Here is a 14,945-nt window from a genome sequence, read left to right as displayed (position 1 = left end):
AAAGCCCAACTCAGAGAAACAACTTGGGTTACAGTTTTCCAAGCAGAAAACTCCTCACATAGAGACTCCACCAAAAGTCAGGGCAGGTGCTGATGCCAACGTGATCAACAGCTTCAGTTTCTGCACATCTGCTCCCAGAACTCCTGTTTGTGGGAGAAGGATTGGGCTCAGACCCTTGGATCTGAGCAGCCCCACAGGGAGGATGCCTGGGATCATCCCTCCAGCTGCTGTGCTTTGGGAGCACATCAGTGCCTCTGAAGAGAGCTGGGATGAATGCAGGGGGACATGGATTAAAGTGTCCAGAAGGGCTTTGCTCCTTTCTCCAAGGTGGCACTGCAGAAAATCCAAGCAGGTGGTGAAACCCGACCACTCAGCACGTTTCAGTCTCCCAGATACAAGAATACAGATGAGGTTTCCAAAATCACCTCCCAATTCAGTCTGGCCAGTCATCCTACAGCCTGCTGGGGAATTGCCTCTGCTGTTTTCAATCCACAAAACCTCCTTCTCTCCCTGTCCCCAACAGCCACGTGCTGTGAACACACACCAAACTCCACCCCAGGAGCGGCTGCATCTCAGCAGAGATGTGGAGACACACAGAGTGATGTGTCAAACCCCGACAGTCTTTGTTGTTCACCTTGCTCTTGCTAATCCTGAAATCTTCCTGGCTCTTCAGAGAGGCAGCAGCAAAAGAAGAGCCTGGCAAAAAAACCTCACAGAGTAGGGAAAGTTGAGCTGATGGAGCCTGGCTGTGCTGGAGCTGGCAGCGAGGATCTGCCCCTGACCTGCGGCTGGATCCAGCCGTGCCTGAGCACGGTAGGAGTTCCCATCTGGATCTCAGCTTTGCAGTCCGGGCCCTCCCCTGCTCGGGGGATTAGCGGAGATGCGGTTCCCAGGGCGGGGGAAGGGGCTAATGAACAGAGACAGGATAACGAAGCAGGTAAGGGCTTCCTGTACTTTAGGGCTCAGGAGGAAATCCTGCAGTTGGTGAATCTGGATACGATTAGTGTCCATTTCTCCCTGTGTAATCAACCCATCTGTTCATCCTTGCGCATCAGCTGCGCACGCCCCATTGCAGGCAGATGCCTCCCGGGCACTGTTTTCATCCCTGTCTGCCACGGCCACTCCAGGCACGCTGAGAACAAGGCTCGCTCTGAGCCTGGCAGCGCCTGCTCCGCTCCCCGCCGGGCTCGGCAGCCTGGGCCGGGCTGGGGCAGTCCCGGGGGAGCTGCAGCCAACAGGATCCCAGCAAACAGCGGGACCCAGCCCAGGAAAAGCCTCTGCTCTGGGGGGAGGGCGGCTTCTCCAAAGGGCTCCAAAGTTCAAAGGGATCGCTGTGACACACAGATAAGTTCAGCTTTCCAGACTCTGCCTGCTCATCGCAGCTCAGCTTTACCACAAGCAGGTAAAGGTGGATTATGTTTGGCTGCCTGGCTTTAAAGCCTTGTTCATCCCGTGGGATCCTGAGCACAGGACACACGGTCCCCTTATGGTCGGGGAAGGGACTGGGCTCTCAGTCCTGCTCCGTAAGAACACTGGTAAAGTTGGTAGGTGCTGGTGCAGGATCCTGAGGGTTCATTTCAATTTCTTTTCCTTGGCAGTTTTGTCCGACTGTGCAAAAAACGTGACAGCCCTGCAGTGGGCTACAAACATCAGGTAATGCACCAGCCTGGGCTGAAATGAAATCAAAAGAGGAGCTGGTATGTGGATCAATGTTTTTTTGTAGTGCAGTGGCTCAAGCGTGTGTGGTCCTTTAGGGTCTTCTGAAAGGTCGAGCTTGGTGACAGGGTTGGGACAAAACTACAGGTTACAATTCCCAGTCCTGGTGTCCTGTACACCCAAAGGGTGTCAACCTCCACTTAAACAGCTCTTCCTGGTGGTCACTGGAGTGTCCTGAGGGACCTGTCACACCAAGTGCTGTCCACATAAAGATGGTCCCTACCTTGGGGAGTTTACGTGCCCAGCCCAGTCCTGCCCTGTGTGCAGCGTTCAGGGATCCAGGCACCTGAGCTCCTGCCATGTGCCGAGTGCCAAAGTGTCACTACAGCCAGGAACAATGTCAGGAATGCAGCACAGGTTAAACATTTCATTTGCTTTCAAGGGCTACTTGTTGCTTCATTTCTAAATGCAACCTGTCCTCAGCCCCTGTTTTATTGCTCCAGGCTGCTCTTCACGTCCTAAATCTTCTGATTTTTGTTTGGTTTGGAATGCACTGATTTACCATAAGGAATAAATGAAAAGCAAAAGAAAACAGCAGTACCTGTTTTCATAGGCCCTACATTGTTCCGTGCTCTGCTGCTACTGAAATAGGAGTGATAAATCCCACTCCCTGGACAGAGGTTTTTTTGGGTGGTGGCTGTGTGCAAACAAGGCCGGGGAAGATAAACAAGCAGAAAAAAAATTGGGTTTTAGGAAATGACAGTTGAGGATGGTCAATCAACTGATGGGTCAAAGCCAACACAAGACCATCAATTAGCAAAGCCATATTGATATTGTTTCTCCAAAACATTTTTGCATCCACAGAGAGGGCCGAGAGCTGGATCTGTGGTCAAACTTGGCTGCAGTTAGGGATCTGTACAGTTTCTATGTTGCAAAGGGGGAGTTTTAGAAAGGATTCTGCCTGTAGAAAATATGTCCACAGTTCCAGAAGGGCTCAGCCAAAAGGGTGATGAAAATCTGTCTGTTGGTGTCATCGTCAGAACTGCTGGAGGTGGGAACATTTGCTAATCTTGCTTATTTTAGGGGCCCTGCTTGCAGAAGCAGTTCAGTTCTGAAAATGCAGCTCTGAAAACTCAGCTCTTAAGAACCTCATACAATACATGCCTCAGACTAGACTAAAGAGGGATGAATTTTTCAGACTGTAGGTTCTTGCCTGCCTAATTATGATTTTCAGCTTCTTACAATTCAGTCTTTGCATTGTATAAATGTGATGCAGAAGAAATAGCTGTGACATTGCCTGGCATTTTCTGTTCCAGCTGGGGAGGAACCAGCTAAACCTGCAGGGTTTCAGAGCTCGCAGAGCTGGTGTGGAAGGAGAATTTAGTTCCACGTTTGGAAATCAAACTCAGTTCCCTGAGTAATCTAAACCGTCTCAGTTTCTCTTCCTTCAGCCCCCCCCAGGCCTGGGGACAGTGTCATTCTCAAGGGGTAACTTTGGCACCCTGATGCAGTGCAGGGTTGAGCAGGATTGTATTCATACCAAACATGAATTCAAGGCAAACAACCTTCATCAGCCTCGACTGGAACCTTTCAGTAGGTTAAAATCTCCACTATGGGTTTTGACATCCCTGTTCAGTTGCCTCAATAGACACATAAGGTGCCTGAAGCTGGACAAAATGGCTTTTGGATGAGCTCAGGACTGGCCAAAGTCTCAAGTGGTTTGGCTTGCAGGATTCATGGCAGCTGCAGCTCCAAATCCAGCCTGGGATGGGTTCCAGTGATATGGAAAGCAAAGCCATCTCACTTCAGTGGACAGAGAGTTCTCTGCCACCATCCAGCTTCTGGAAGAGAGAGGAGAAACTGCGCTGGGTGTGAGAAGAGCTCCAGAGCAGGGTGGGATGTGGGTCACAAACAGACTGCTGGGCACGTACTGAAAAGATCAGCAATATTGTCAAAAACCCTGGCTTGGGGTTTTTCTGTGTTTCCTTGGTCTGGAGCCCCAGAGCTCCATCGGCAGCTCCATCTTCATCTGTGGTGGGAGAATCGGGCAGGAAAGAGCTTGGGTGGACTCCGGCCGTTGTGCTTCGAAAGTGCTGTGCCAACAGTATGAATAATGTATAGGAGTTCAATTCTTCTCTCCCTGGCCGAGGGCAAGGTGTCCCAGCTGATAAGAACTGGGAGCCCAGTCTTGTTAAAGCCAGTATTAGACTTAGACCTTCATGAGATCCACTGCCTCAAGCAATTCCATTGCTCAAAGCACATTCGGTTAATTAGTACATTAACTAATAACCTTCTCAGCATCCCAGGTAGGGAATATCTGTCTCCCAAAGGAGGAAACAGAGGCAAAGTGACTCACTAAGACTGGATGCAGGAGCTTAGCTGTTAAGTCTGTTTTTTCCCATCCCAAATTATTTTGTTGTTGCTGCTGCTGCCTTATGCACATAAATTCCCTGAGACAGAAATGGAGGAGTCCTAAAAACTCCCGAGGGAGTGCTCAGGCCAGTGAGGGAAGGTACCACTGGACAAACCTGAGAAGAACTGAATCCATCCCAATACTCAGAGGAGGCAATTTGCTTCACCCACATGCACCAACCAAGGAGTGAAACCAAAACCACTTCTCCTTATTTTCAAGGAAAGTTTTTCTCACCACCTTGGCTTTTCACTCACATTTTCATCTACTCTGAATTTCATGAGCAAATGGCCAATGTGGGGAGGAGAGAGCACACGAGGAATGACAGTGGGGCTGTGTTTGTACAGGCTCGCTGGGGTGTGATCAGAGCAGAAGGATAAGGCCTGAAGAGATTCAAACGAACAGCCAGAGGGGAAACGCTGATGCTGAGGAAGTTGTTCGACTCCAACACATGATGATGAGCAGCTGATTTCCACAGCTTTGCTACGTGGTTGGAAAAAACCCTGAGCTGAAGCACAAGGGTAGAGTTCTTTGGCTTGCAAGACCCATGACAGCACCACAGACCCTTTCTCACGAGCCCTGATCCCCAACAGAAAGGGGAGGCTTATTCTCTGCACCCAGCTCTGACCTGAAGGCGTTCCATGCTCTACCTACTCTCAAATGAGAATTCTCAGCAGCAAGGATGTGTGTGCAGAGGAATGAGAACCAACTCCTGCATGCAGGGATACATCCCTGGGGAGGAGAATCTCACGGGGTTTAATTATGGGGCCACGTGCCTGATCAGTCTGCTGGCTTCCAACCAGCCCAGGCAACCACAGCCCTCCTCAACACTGGAATGTCAAGGGAGTGCCTTGAATGAGGGACCTGGTGAGGTCACAGAAGCAGAAGGCACCAAAGCAAGTGGCCTGTCCTGTAGAAGGGACTCCTTTCACGACCACAGTTTAATCTACCACCAGTTTACTGAGCCCACAGCAGCCCAGATTGGAGGCTACAAAAATATCCCCGTTCAGCAAATCCTCCCTTGTCCTTTGTGAAGCTCCAGCATTTTAATCATGTTCACACCTCCCTCTCCTGACACAAACCATCTCAGCTCCCTCCCAGGTCCACAAAACCTGTGCATTCCTGGTCTCATTCCCATGCTTACACGTCAGACACCCTCCCCTCTATAAGCTTCCCAAACATCCCCCTTTGCTTATTCTCTGTATTCCCATCTTTCCCCCATGCACCCCCATTTGACTAAGATTTATGGAATAACCAGCTAGAGCCGAGGTGCTACGTGCAATTTTGGGTGTGCTACTGGTAGATTCAGCAATCCCAGCCCTGTGCATATCCCCAGTTCCATATTTCTCCATCTCAGGACCACCAGGAAGGTGCTGCTGATGCAAGGGGCCCTGTTACTGGGGAAGGCAAAACACCCCATTTTGTAAGCGTGTCTTGTAAATGTGTCTTGTCCTGCTCTGTTCACTTTCACTCGGAATAAGGGTCAAAAGAGAGTTCCCCATGTTGTCAGGGGGTTTCTAGAAGAGATTATTGGTGCCAGAGTAGCTGAAATTTGGTTTCATTTTTAGCTTCAGCCTGACATGCTGCATGTGGCCATTCCTGATCTGTTCCTATATACATCCAGAGCCCTTTGGTCATCATTCTCCAACCTGTCTTGCTGGTTTTCCTGGGAGAATATTACACAAGAAAGTCACTATTCTCTCCATGCAAAGACATTTTCAAGCAAGCCTTGTCTTCCCAAAGCCTAGTAAAATAAACCAGACTTGGATCTCTCAAATACCTTCAAATTTCCCAGGCTTTAAGTTTAAATCAAAGTGCACAAACCTACCTGTGGGGTCACATGGCTCCACATAAAACCCATACCAGAAATCAGGATACCCTGAGCAGGCTCTCAGTGGAGTTTGTTACAGGTGATGCTTATTTTCAGGGACATTTTAATAAGCCTAATCAATCACAGCAAATTACTAATAAATCCATAACCATTTTCACCTGAAGATCTTAGGTTACTTTACCAGAAATTGGTGAGGATCAGGTAGGGAGGAATAGGGGTTGTTAAAAAAATCTTAAAGATTTAACCTTTTTCACAGGATAATTCAAGGTGTTGCCATTATGATTCTGCTCTGAATTATTCTGCAGAGAAATTACCCTCCCCACTGACTCGAGAAAGCTGAGCAGGTCCAGCTGCCTGTACTTAAATTTATCCCATGTGAATACAGCACAAAGTGCCTCATCTATTGACAACCTTCCTTACAGGATTTTCCTACAGGTCCTGTAACAGCTTCAAAGCTGTGCTGCCTTTTGGCATTTCCAGTTCCCTATATCCTTAAGGGATAGGACTTGTAATGGGGAGATCTTACCAGTCCTAAATCCTGGGAATACTCCTGATTTTCATGGCTTGTCCCACCTACAGAAGCAGAAAGCCCAGGGGTGTTTGATTTGTGTCCTCCTAAGTGTCTTCCCATGCCAGGTACTCCCAAACAGGTTTGTCAGGTGTTTGCCTTGCTCTAAAAACCTCTCATTGGTTTTGGTCAGGATTTGGAGGAACATAACATCTGTGGTGGAGGGTGAGATTCATCTGTGTGTCTTGTTGGATGCTAACTGAGACTTCAGCCCTGTGCTTTTGGGAGAAGAGGGTCCAGTGAGAGGCATCTCCGGTTCCTCAAGCCATGGGTGCGTTGCTCGGATGGGCAGCTGTGGTGCTGCTCTGTGGAAGGGCAGGAAGGTAAAAGTCTTGGAGCTCACGAGGCTTTTTGTGGGCACAAGGTCCTGCTGGAGAGAGCCCCTGTTTCTGAGGCAGGCTCATCCTGACGGGAGCGAGCAAGGAAAGCTCGCACCACTGTTCCCGCGGGTGCCGTTGGGATCCGTGTTGTAGAGGCCACGCTGTCCCCAAGGCCGGGTTCCTCTCCCCCTCCCTGCGGGTGTTATTTACACCATTTCCTGCCCAGGGAAGTTCAGGAGTTTGACGTTACTGGGTTGGTTTCCGCTCTCCTGCCCGGCTCCCTTCAGGAGCTCTCGCAGAGCCTGGCAGCAGCCGGGCCGGACCCTCTGGGCGGGATGGAGGTGCCAGCCAGGCCCAGGAAGGGAAGTGTAACCCGTGTCAGGCCAGACAACTCAGGCTCGACCGGCTTGGGAGGGCTGGAAAACCAACCCCGTGTCCATCCCTCCGGCTCAGTCCTGCCGTGGGACTGGACGGGGCCCGCAGGAGGAAAGAGGACACGCCCGGGCATGGCTGCAGAGCTTTTGGGCTCCTGCCGAATTGACGCCCTCCCTTCTCCCCCCTCATCCTTCCCGCCTGGCCTGCGTCTCCCCTCCCTTCCCTTCTCCCTCCCATCCCGCAGCAAACAAAATGGCTGCTCCATGGCCATTTTGTTTCCCGTCTGGAAGGGGGAAGCCGGGACGCTGGGACTTGGCTCTTTTTTGGAGGCTGCGGCCATGTCCGAGCCCAGCTCTCCCGTCTCTACGTGGCACCAGCTGTAGCAAGAGAGAGAAAGGGGAAAAAAAAGAGAAAAAAAAAAAAAAAGGACATTTTGGAACGAGACCAAAGGCAGAGGCAGAGAGTGGGTAGTTTTGGCGTATGTTGAGCACTGAAAATGCCTGGAATTGCCAAACTGAGCTTTTGTATGAGCAGCGTAAGGGCTACTCGGTGCACGCAGAGCCGCGGGGCTGCACGGAATAGCCGGATGGAAAGGTTTGTTCGCTATATTCAATAAAACAGCCCTCCTTTCTTCTGGATTTATAAAGTACCAGAGAGCACTGTTGTCTTAATTTGTTTTTGGACGGGCGGATGGTTTTACACATCGGCTTGGTATGACCAGAGCCGGTCGTTGCCGGACGGTATCATTTTAACCTGTTGTGTGTCCTCTTGTTTTTGGTGCATACGGGATCTGACCTTTCCACTGAGCTGGCACTGCCTGGATTTAGCTGATGTAATCCGGAGGATATTTTTTTAGGGATTGTTTGTTTATTGCCTTCTTGCCTTGAAAGTTTTCATCTCAGGAATAAAAACATCTTAATTTAAATATTTAAAGCAATAGCTGTTCTTAGCTTTTTAAGCCCTTGCTTTTCTCCCAAGGCTGGAGCTGTGCTCACAAGCTGTTTACTGCACTCTGTGTGTATCCTGCACACGTTAAGGTGTGATACACAACAGAAACACCATCAACAGGAACACGCCTTGAAAGTTTAAAGGAACTTGGTGGCGTTACCATAAAATTCTGCGCAGAAGCGGGGCAAAAACACCAGAACATGCGCCAAATAAAAGTGATTTTTTTTTTTTTTTAAGTGATTCTGCATTTCCTTCAGTAGCCTGGATGTCTTGGCATTAGTAGCCACGTCGCTTTGTTCGTGGACACTCTGAGGAGCAGATCCCTGCCCTGTGGCACGGGGAGGATCAGGCTCTGATAAGGTGTTGGAATGATCGTCCTGCCGTTCCTTGAGTGGCTTTCCAGACATGTGGAGAGAAGCAGACCCTTCCAGAGCGGAGCTGGGAAGGAGAGCAGAAAGAGGTGAAATGGCTTTTCTTGCACAGAAAGGTATTTGATTTGCCTCCATATCCCCTTGGCTTGTTTGCAAACAGACAATAGAGAGAGTGGCAGGGCCACGGTAGTCCCGGAGCCGGGGCTGCTCAGGCGGGCGCTGGGCGGGTGCTTCACGGTGCAAATTTAATTATTTGGTCAAAATCTATGTTAGAGGTAGACATTACCTGCACACCTTTCATGAGCAGCTTATGAACTGAACATTGAGAGGGAAAACAGTATTAATAGAACAGTTTTATAGAGTGTTACAGAAAAAGAAATCTTCTTTCTTTAGATTTTTGAGTTAACCTATAGAATCGAGTACAGAACAGGTAAAAATAAGCCTGAAGGATATTTTTTACCTCTTATTTTTAGTATTTAGTGAAATTACTCTGTGAAATATCAGTAGCGCCTGTCTTTTATGAAAAAAATTTTGCTTCAGGAGACAGTAAATTATATACAAATTTATAAGGAAAATACACAAACGTTTAGAAAAACCGTGACCTTTATGGCCACCTCTAATAATGCGTTTAGGAAGGGTTAATAAAAGATAAGTCATATAACAAGCAGGTTACAGATGCCTGCACTATAGATGACAGGATCAGATTCATTAATAATGATCCAGATGTTTAGAAACATCTGATAGGACTCAACCCCGAAGTGATGAGCAGCTATTTATAAAGATACCTGCTAATTGTTTAATGATAAATGCGATGACAAAGTTGATGTGAAATGCTCCCTATGTCATTAAAAGTGTGTGGAGTAAAAGCATTGCTGAGAGACAGGGGCGGTTGCAGGATTGAACTGTAAATATTTTTACTTCCATTTCTCTTTCCCTCTTCACGGTACTTTTGATTAACTATTTCAAAGTGTGCTATTTAATATTGACTTTAGGATGGGGTGTTTGGGAAGATGGTTGGCCTTGCTTTGCTGAGAGGTTTGCCTGGCCTGGGAGAAGTTACAAACAACTTGTCTTCATGGCTAGTTTGGCAAATGTCATTTTTTATTGCTTTCCCATGGCACAGGGTGTGTCCAAGATGGGTTTTTGGTCTGTTTTCTGCTTTTCTTGTGAGCGGGTTCCTCACTGCTGCCAGGATAAGCAGCTCCAATCGGCGCTGTGGGTCCCCACAATGTTGGGGAATTATTGAAAACCTTCCACGCTTCTTTTGGCTTATTTTGGGTTTGATTTTTCAATTTTTTTGGGTCTGTTTGGTTTTTATTTTGCCATCCCTGCCAGGTTGGGAGGACATGAAGCCAAGGGAACAAAATGGCCACACTCGGCCATTTTGTGCCAGTGCCGCTGTTCCAGGGAGTCGGGGCCGGTTCTGCCCCAGCTCCAGGAGGCTGAAAATCCTCTTGGAGATTCAGGGTCCTGATTTCCCACTGAGAAGCCCTCCCTGTCCCCGGCATGTTTTGGCACTGACACGGGACCGCGGCTTCACAAAGGCTGAAAGCGGTGTCTGCTTTTAAAGCAGAGACTTTGTTGTTTTATGGTTTCCTCCTCCCCCCTCCTCCATTTCGTTCAGTGCTCCTTAATAAACCAGATCAGCTCCTCAAAGCTTCGGAGCCTTTCCAGCTCCTCTCCGAGGTGGGCTCCTTTTAAACGCAGATACTTGGCTGTGCTCAGGAATCTCTGGCGTGAAGATGCTTCAAAATTTGGGGGGCATCATCTTGGGTTTTCTGCTGGGGTCATCACAAGCCACCCGGAGCCCTGTTAAATGAGGAGCAGTTTAGGTCACCTCTTGATCCCAAAAACAAGTCTGAAAGCTGGACTGGAAATGCCATTTTTATTCCAGCCTGGAGGATCTTGCTGTGAAAAAACATACTCTGTATCTGCCAATTTTCCCCACACCTCCAAGCACCTGTAGACAATGGGACCATGTAGTGACACACTCTGCACAGGGACCTTCGTGCTTGCAGAAACCAATCAAGTGTTTTTGTAAAAATCAAATCTGACCAATTTTGAGGGAATCCATATGAATCTGGACAGTGAAAATTACAGGGCCACTGCCTTAAGGCCTGCACAGAAAATGCTGTTTTTCAAAGAGGTCCCGTTCTTGGCAATCAAATATCCAGAAATCTTCCAAAACTGGGTTTAATCTCAGAAGGCAGTGAGAGGCTTTGGGTGTGGGCCTCTGACTCCTACAGACCCTGTTGGATATTTTATCCAGAATTTTGCATAGCTACATCACATCCAGGCAAATTTGGGCACATGTCCTTCCTTCCTCATCTTTTATCTTGATGGTTTAGACCTCGGGCCATGAGGAGGGGGAATTCCTGTCATTGCAATTTGTGTAGGACAAACAAGTGTGACAGCAATACTAAGGATAGGATGCTCTTAGTCATCCTTACTGGGCATAAAAAAACCCCCCGTTTGATCCATAAATCCTCCTGTTTGACTCCTTTCTTCACAGATCCTGCTAAAATCAGGATTCCAGAGTCAGCAGCTGGGTATTCCCAATACCTTTACTCATTAAGACAATTATTATAATTAAGTCTTCTGTTTTCAGGTTTACTTATAGAAGTCAGAGGGGATTTTTTTTCTCTCTCTCCATGTATAATTACATCTATGTGAACTCAGAGTTATTTAATGTAATTTCCCACCAACAGTTTGAGATTGGCCCAAATGCCTGTTGTCTGCAATGGTATCAAAAGTGACCTTTTGCATGCCTGCCTGATACATCTGGTTTATGTGCTTAAAGTAATATAAGCCACCAGATAGGGAATCAGGAAAAATTGTTCCTCCAGGTCAGTTGCTAAAAGTCTCTTTGGAGAAGATGAGCATCCTCTGCCTCTATGCATCACTCAGGAATCACCTGGACCACCCTCCCAGTCCCTGACTAGTGCAGCATCCACTGGCTTTCTTGCCACCCTCCTGCTCGATGCTTGTGGCAGCAGCTTAATTTTTGGGAAGCTGAAACACTTTAGTCTAAACTAACCCTTCTGTCCCCAAGGAGCTGAGCAGTGACAGACCTGATGGACCCTTGGGCCTGGCTGTAACCTCACTGAAGCTCTGGCTGGTGTTGCATGTGCTGAGAAGGGATGTGCAACCCCTGTGCATCTCTTTCTAAGCTGATAAAAATGGCATTTCCCATCAGGAGGCTGTTTGGGATGCACTTGGCACCGGGGATAGGCCGGGCACTTCAATGCTGTAGGAACCAGTCCCACCACGTTGGGTTTTTGACGTTGTTCATACCCTGTCACACCAGGAGAGGCCTGGGCCAGATGGTCCAGCACAGTGGGTCATTCCCTGTGAAGGATCAGTTTGTCAAAGGAAATTAAGAGAATTACCTGGACTGTGTTGAATGCCAGTGAGGAGAGCCTGTGGAGAGCTCTGGAAAAGGGCACTTCCCAAACCTTGCTGCAAAGATACTCTTGTACCCGAGGCCATCCTAAACTCTTACAAGGATTCCACTACAGCAGTTCACCAAAGCTTTGGGAATATTTAGGCTGTTGCCTGGTAGCTGCAGAAGCACAAAGCATTAGGCAGCTTTTATTCCTTTGGAGATTTCTGCCTGAGCCCCCTCCTCTCCCACCACTGCACTCGGCAGACGCTTGCAGAGGTTGGGAACATCTCCTGCTGAGCTCCCATGGGAAGTTGTCCTTTGGGTCTGTGCTGGGCTGCACATGCAGCCTGCTTGGCGTGGCTCCCTCGTCGTTAGGGCTTCCTTTAATCTCCAAGGGGAATTCTTTCTCCTTGCAAAAGAACCTCACACATTTCTTTCAAACTAGCAGATTAATACCTCGCCTCTGTATTTGGGTGTACAGAGAATGAAGAAGCCTCAGAAGGTGAGCCAAGGGCTTGGGGGGAAGCCAGTCTGTCTCGGATCCATGCTAATACTGCCTGGCTGGGCTGGAGCATTAGAGGGACAGCACGGCTGCATGTTGCACTCATTTGTTTAGGAAATAAGATCTGCCTTGATGTACTCGATACCATTACATTTGCAGCCTAAAAGCTTCCTTGTACTCAGTTATTTCTAATCTGCTCAATTCCCTGGAGTGCACAGCAGCTAAATTGATGGATTCTCTTATCTGGTCTGGCAGGTTTGTTCTAGATACGCTGTGTGTTCAGGAGGTGAGGTCAGCCTGGCTGGGTGTGCTTGGCACTGCTGCAGCTTCCCGAGAGCTCTGCTATCTCCATGTGTAGCCCGAGGTTCCAAGAGCAGGGCTGCTGCTTCTCTGCACCCTTGGGTGCATGAAGTCTGCAGCCAGTGTGATTGCCAAGCACAAGGTATAGTCCAAATGGACTGAAGGAGGTTTGAAGAAGGAGAAAGAGCTGCGGGACAAGGTTGGATATGACTCCTCTCCCCTGACATTACGAATTCTGATGATTTTTCATGCATTTCTCTTCACAGGACCTGTGGAGCAGCCGATGCTGGGATAAGGCTCATCCCAGTGCCTGGATAAGGATCATCTCAGTGCCTTAGGCTGCCATGGTCCCAAGCTGTCCTTGAGGCTGAGGTAGTAGATTGAATAGTTGTGGAGTCCGGTCCTCCCTCTGAGCTAACTATACAATCTACTGTCTTTCCTAAGGAGACAGTCAGGTCTTCAGGTCTCCTCATCCACTTCTACACCAGATGTGGGGGCAGGGGGTGCAAGTAAAGCAAATCCATGCCTGTGATCCGTCTGTTGTGCTCTGTGGAGGTGAGGTAGTAGGTTGTATAGTTTGGTGGGAGGGATTTGATCCCATTTCAGGTGATAACTATACAGTCTATTGCCTTCCTTAAAGAGCAGCAAAACCACCGGAGGAGCTCCTGAGGCTTCGCTTCCTTTGTTGAGGATCCAAAAACGCAGCGAGGCATTGTTAAACAACTCAGTGGGTGTTTCTCTTACAGCATCCAGAATTGCATTCTTCCAGGAATTGCTTCATGCCTCAGGCACTGGAGCATGGAGCCACCTGCTTCCAGAGAACCCACCTCTCTTTAAGGTGCGAGAGAACCAGGGAAATGAGTCTGCATAGCAGCTCCCAGTGTTCAATCCTGGGGTTTTTTTGCAGGAGATGGGCTCAAGCTGTAAAGTGTTTTAAGTGTGTTGATCTTTTCTGGTCTGTCCTCAGGTCTGGAGGGGAGCAGATACTTTTGTATAAATGGGACAGATCTGAGCTCATGATTTGATTTTCTTGTGCCCAGTTCTGAAGTTTGGGTTCAGAACCAGACCCAAGGGCAAGCTTAGCCTGTGGACCCAGAGCCCTGGGAGCTGATCAGATTTGGCTGGTTGGCCCCTGCTCAGGAAGCGCATTTTGTTTTGGATAAGTTCCCAGCCTGTCCCATGGAACAGAGTTAGAGGGTGGTTCTTTCTAATCTGATAATCCCTATCAACTGAACTCCCTCACATGCAAACCCAGGCGGGGAAGTTTAAGGCTCCTGGGTATTTACATAGGATGAGCCAATGATTCAGACTGAAAGCTTGTCCTAAAGTGGAGACAGGTAGGGAAGAGCCATGAGCCAAAAGGGAACAAGTTCTAATCCTTCTGGGTTCTCCCAGGCACCGTCACCTGACAACAGACATGCGAGAAGTCGTCACGCTTCAGAGCTCTGGCCCTTGGCAAGGGACAGGGAATTGTTAATTCTTCTCTTTCTTAGGAGCAGATGGGGCTATCCCTCTGCCATTTTCCAAAGTAAGTAGGATCAAGACCACGAGTGGAGCTGTAACATGATCAGGGCTGCATCAGGAAGGACATTTCAGGCCATTATCGTGACCATCTCACTGCCAGGGAGACGCGTGAGATCCGAGACACCAGGGAGCGAGGGCAAGCAGAGGACACCTTCTCAGATGAAGTAGGAGGGAGAGAGCAAAGAGAAATTGGAGCCCTCAAATTTCACCCTGAGCAAAGGCACAGGGAGAGCGCGACCTGGCTGCTTGGGCCGTGGGAGTCCCCAGAATGAAGCAGCTCATTTCAGGCTCCTCTGCTGGGACAGGGCGTAGCTGCAGCGAGGCTGGGACACAGCTGGTGGGTGGGGATGCTGCAGTTCCAAGCAGCGAAGGAATGCAGCCCTCTCTCCATAAATCTGGCTTTTCAGCAGTCCTGGCGACTTGCTGTGCAAAACTACAGCTTGGTCCTCTGAGCTGCATTATCATCCTCCAGCTGCTTGCTCAGGGGCAGGGCTCCCACCCGCAGATTGCTTGGAAGGTACCAAAATAGCACCACAAGCATGGGAACAGGGCGGCACATCCACTTCATCTGGAGAGGTGTCCCCTGGAAAAGAGCTAATCCCATGTGTCCCAGATGGAATCCATTCAGTCCCCCTGCATGGCACCAATACTCCTGCAGAGAATCTCAAGCAGTGGAGCTGTGTGAGCTGGAAACCATGAATAAAATATGACTGGAGATATTCTCTTGTGAAAATAAACTTGATTTGACTTTTTCA

At 48.8% G+C, this 14,945-nt stretch overlaps 1 long non-coding RNA gene across 1 annotated transcript in view; it reads left to right on the top strand.

The window, feature by feature from the left end:
• LOC125337570 overlaps positions 1-14,945 on the top strand; it is a 20,886-nt gene extending 5,941 nt beyond the window's left edge. Inside the window, exon 2 of the long non-coding RNA XR_007208100.1 lies at positions 8,346-14,945. This is a non-coding gene — a long non-coding RNA (uncharacterized LOC125337570). The remainder of the gene's footprint in view (positions 1-8,345) is intronic.

The sequence above is a fragment of the Corvus hawaiiensis genome, chromosome 24 (assembly GCF_020740725.1).
Source record: "Corvus hawaiiensis isolate bCorHaw1 chromosome 24, bCorHaw1.pri.cur, whole genome shotgun sequence".
Lineage (NCBI taxonomy): Eukaryota > Metazoa > Chordata > Aves > Passeriformes > Corvidae > Corvus > Corvus hawaiiensis.
Note: the sequence above shows the minus strand (reverse complement) of the source record. Positions and strands in the feature narration are given on the sequence as shown.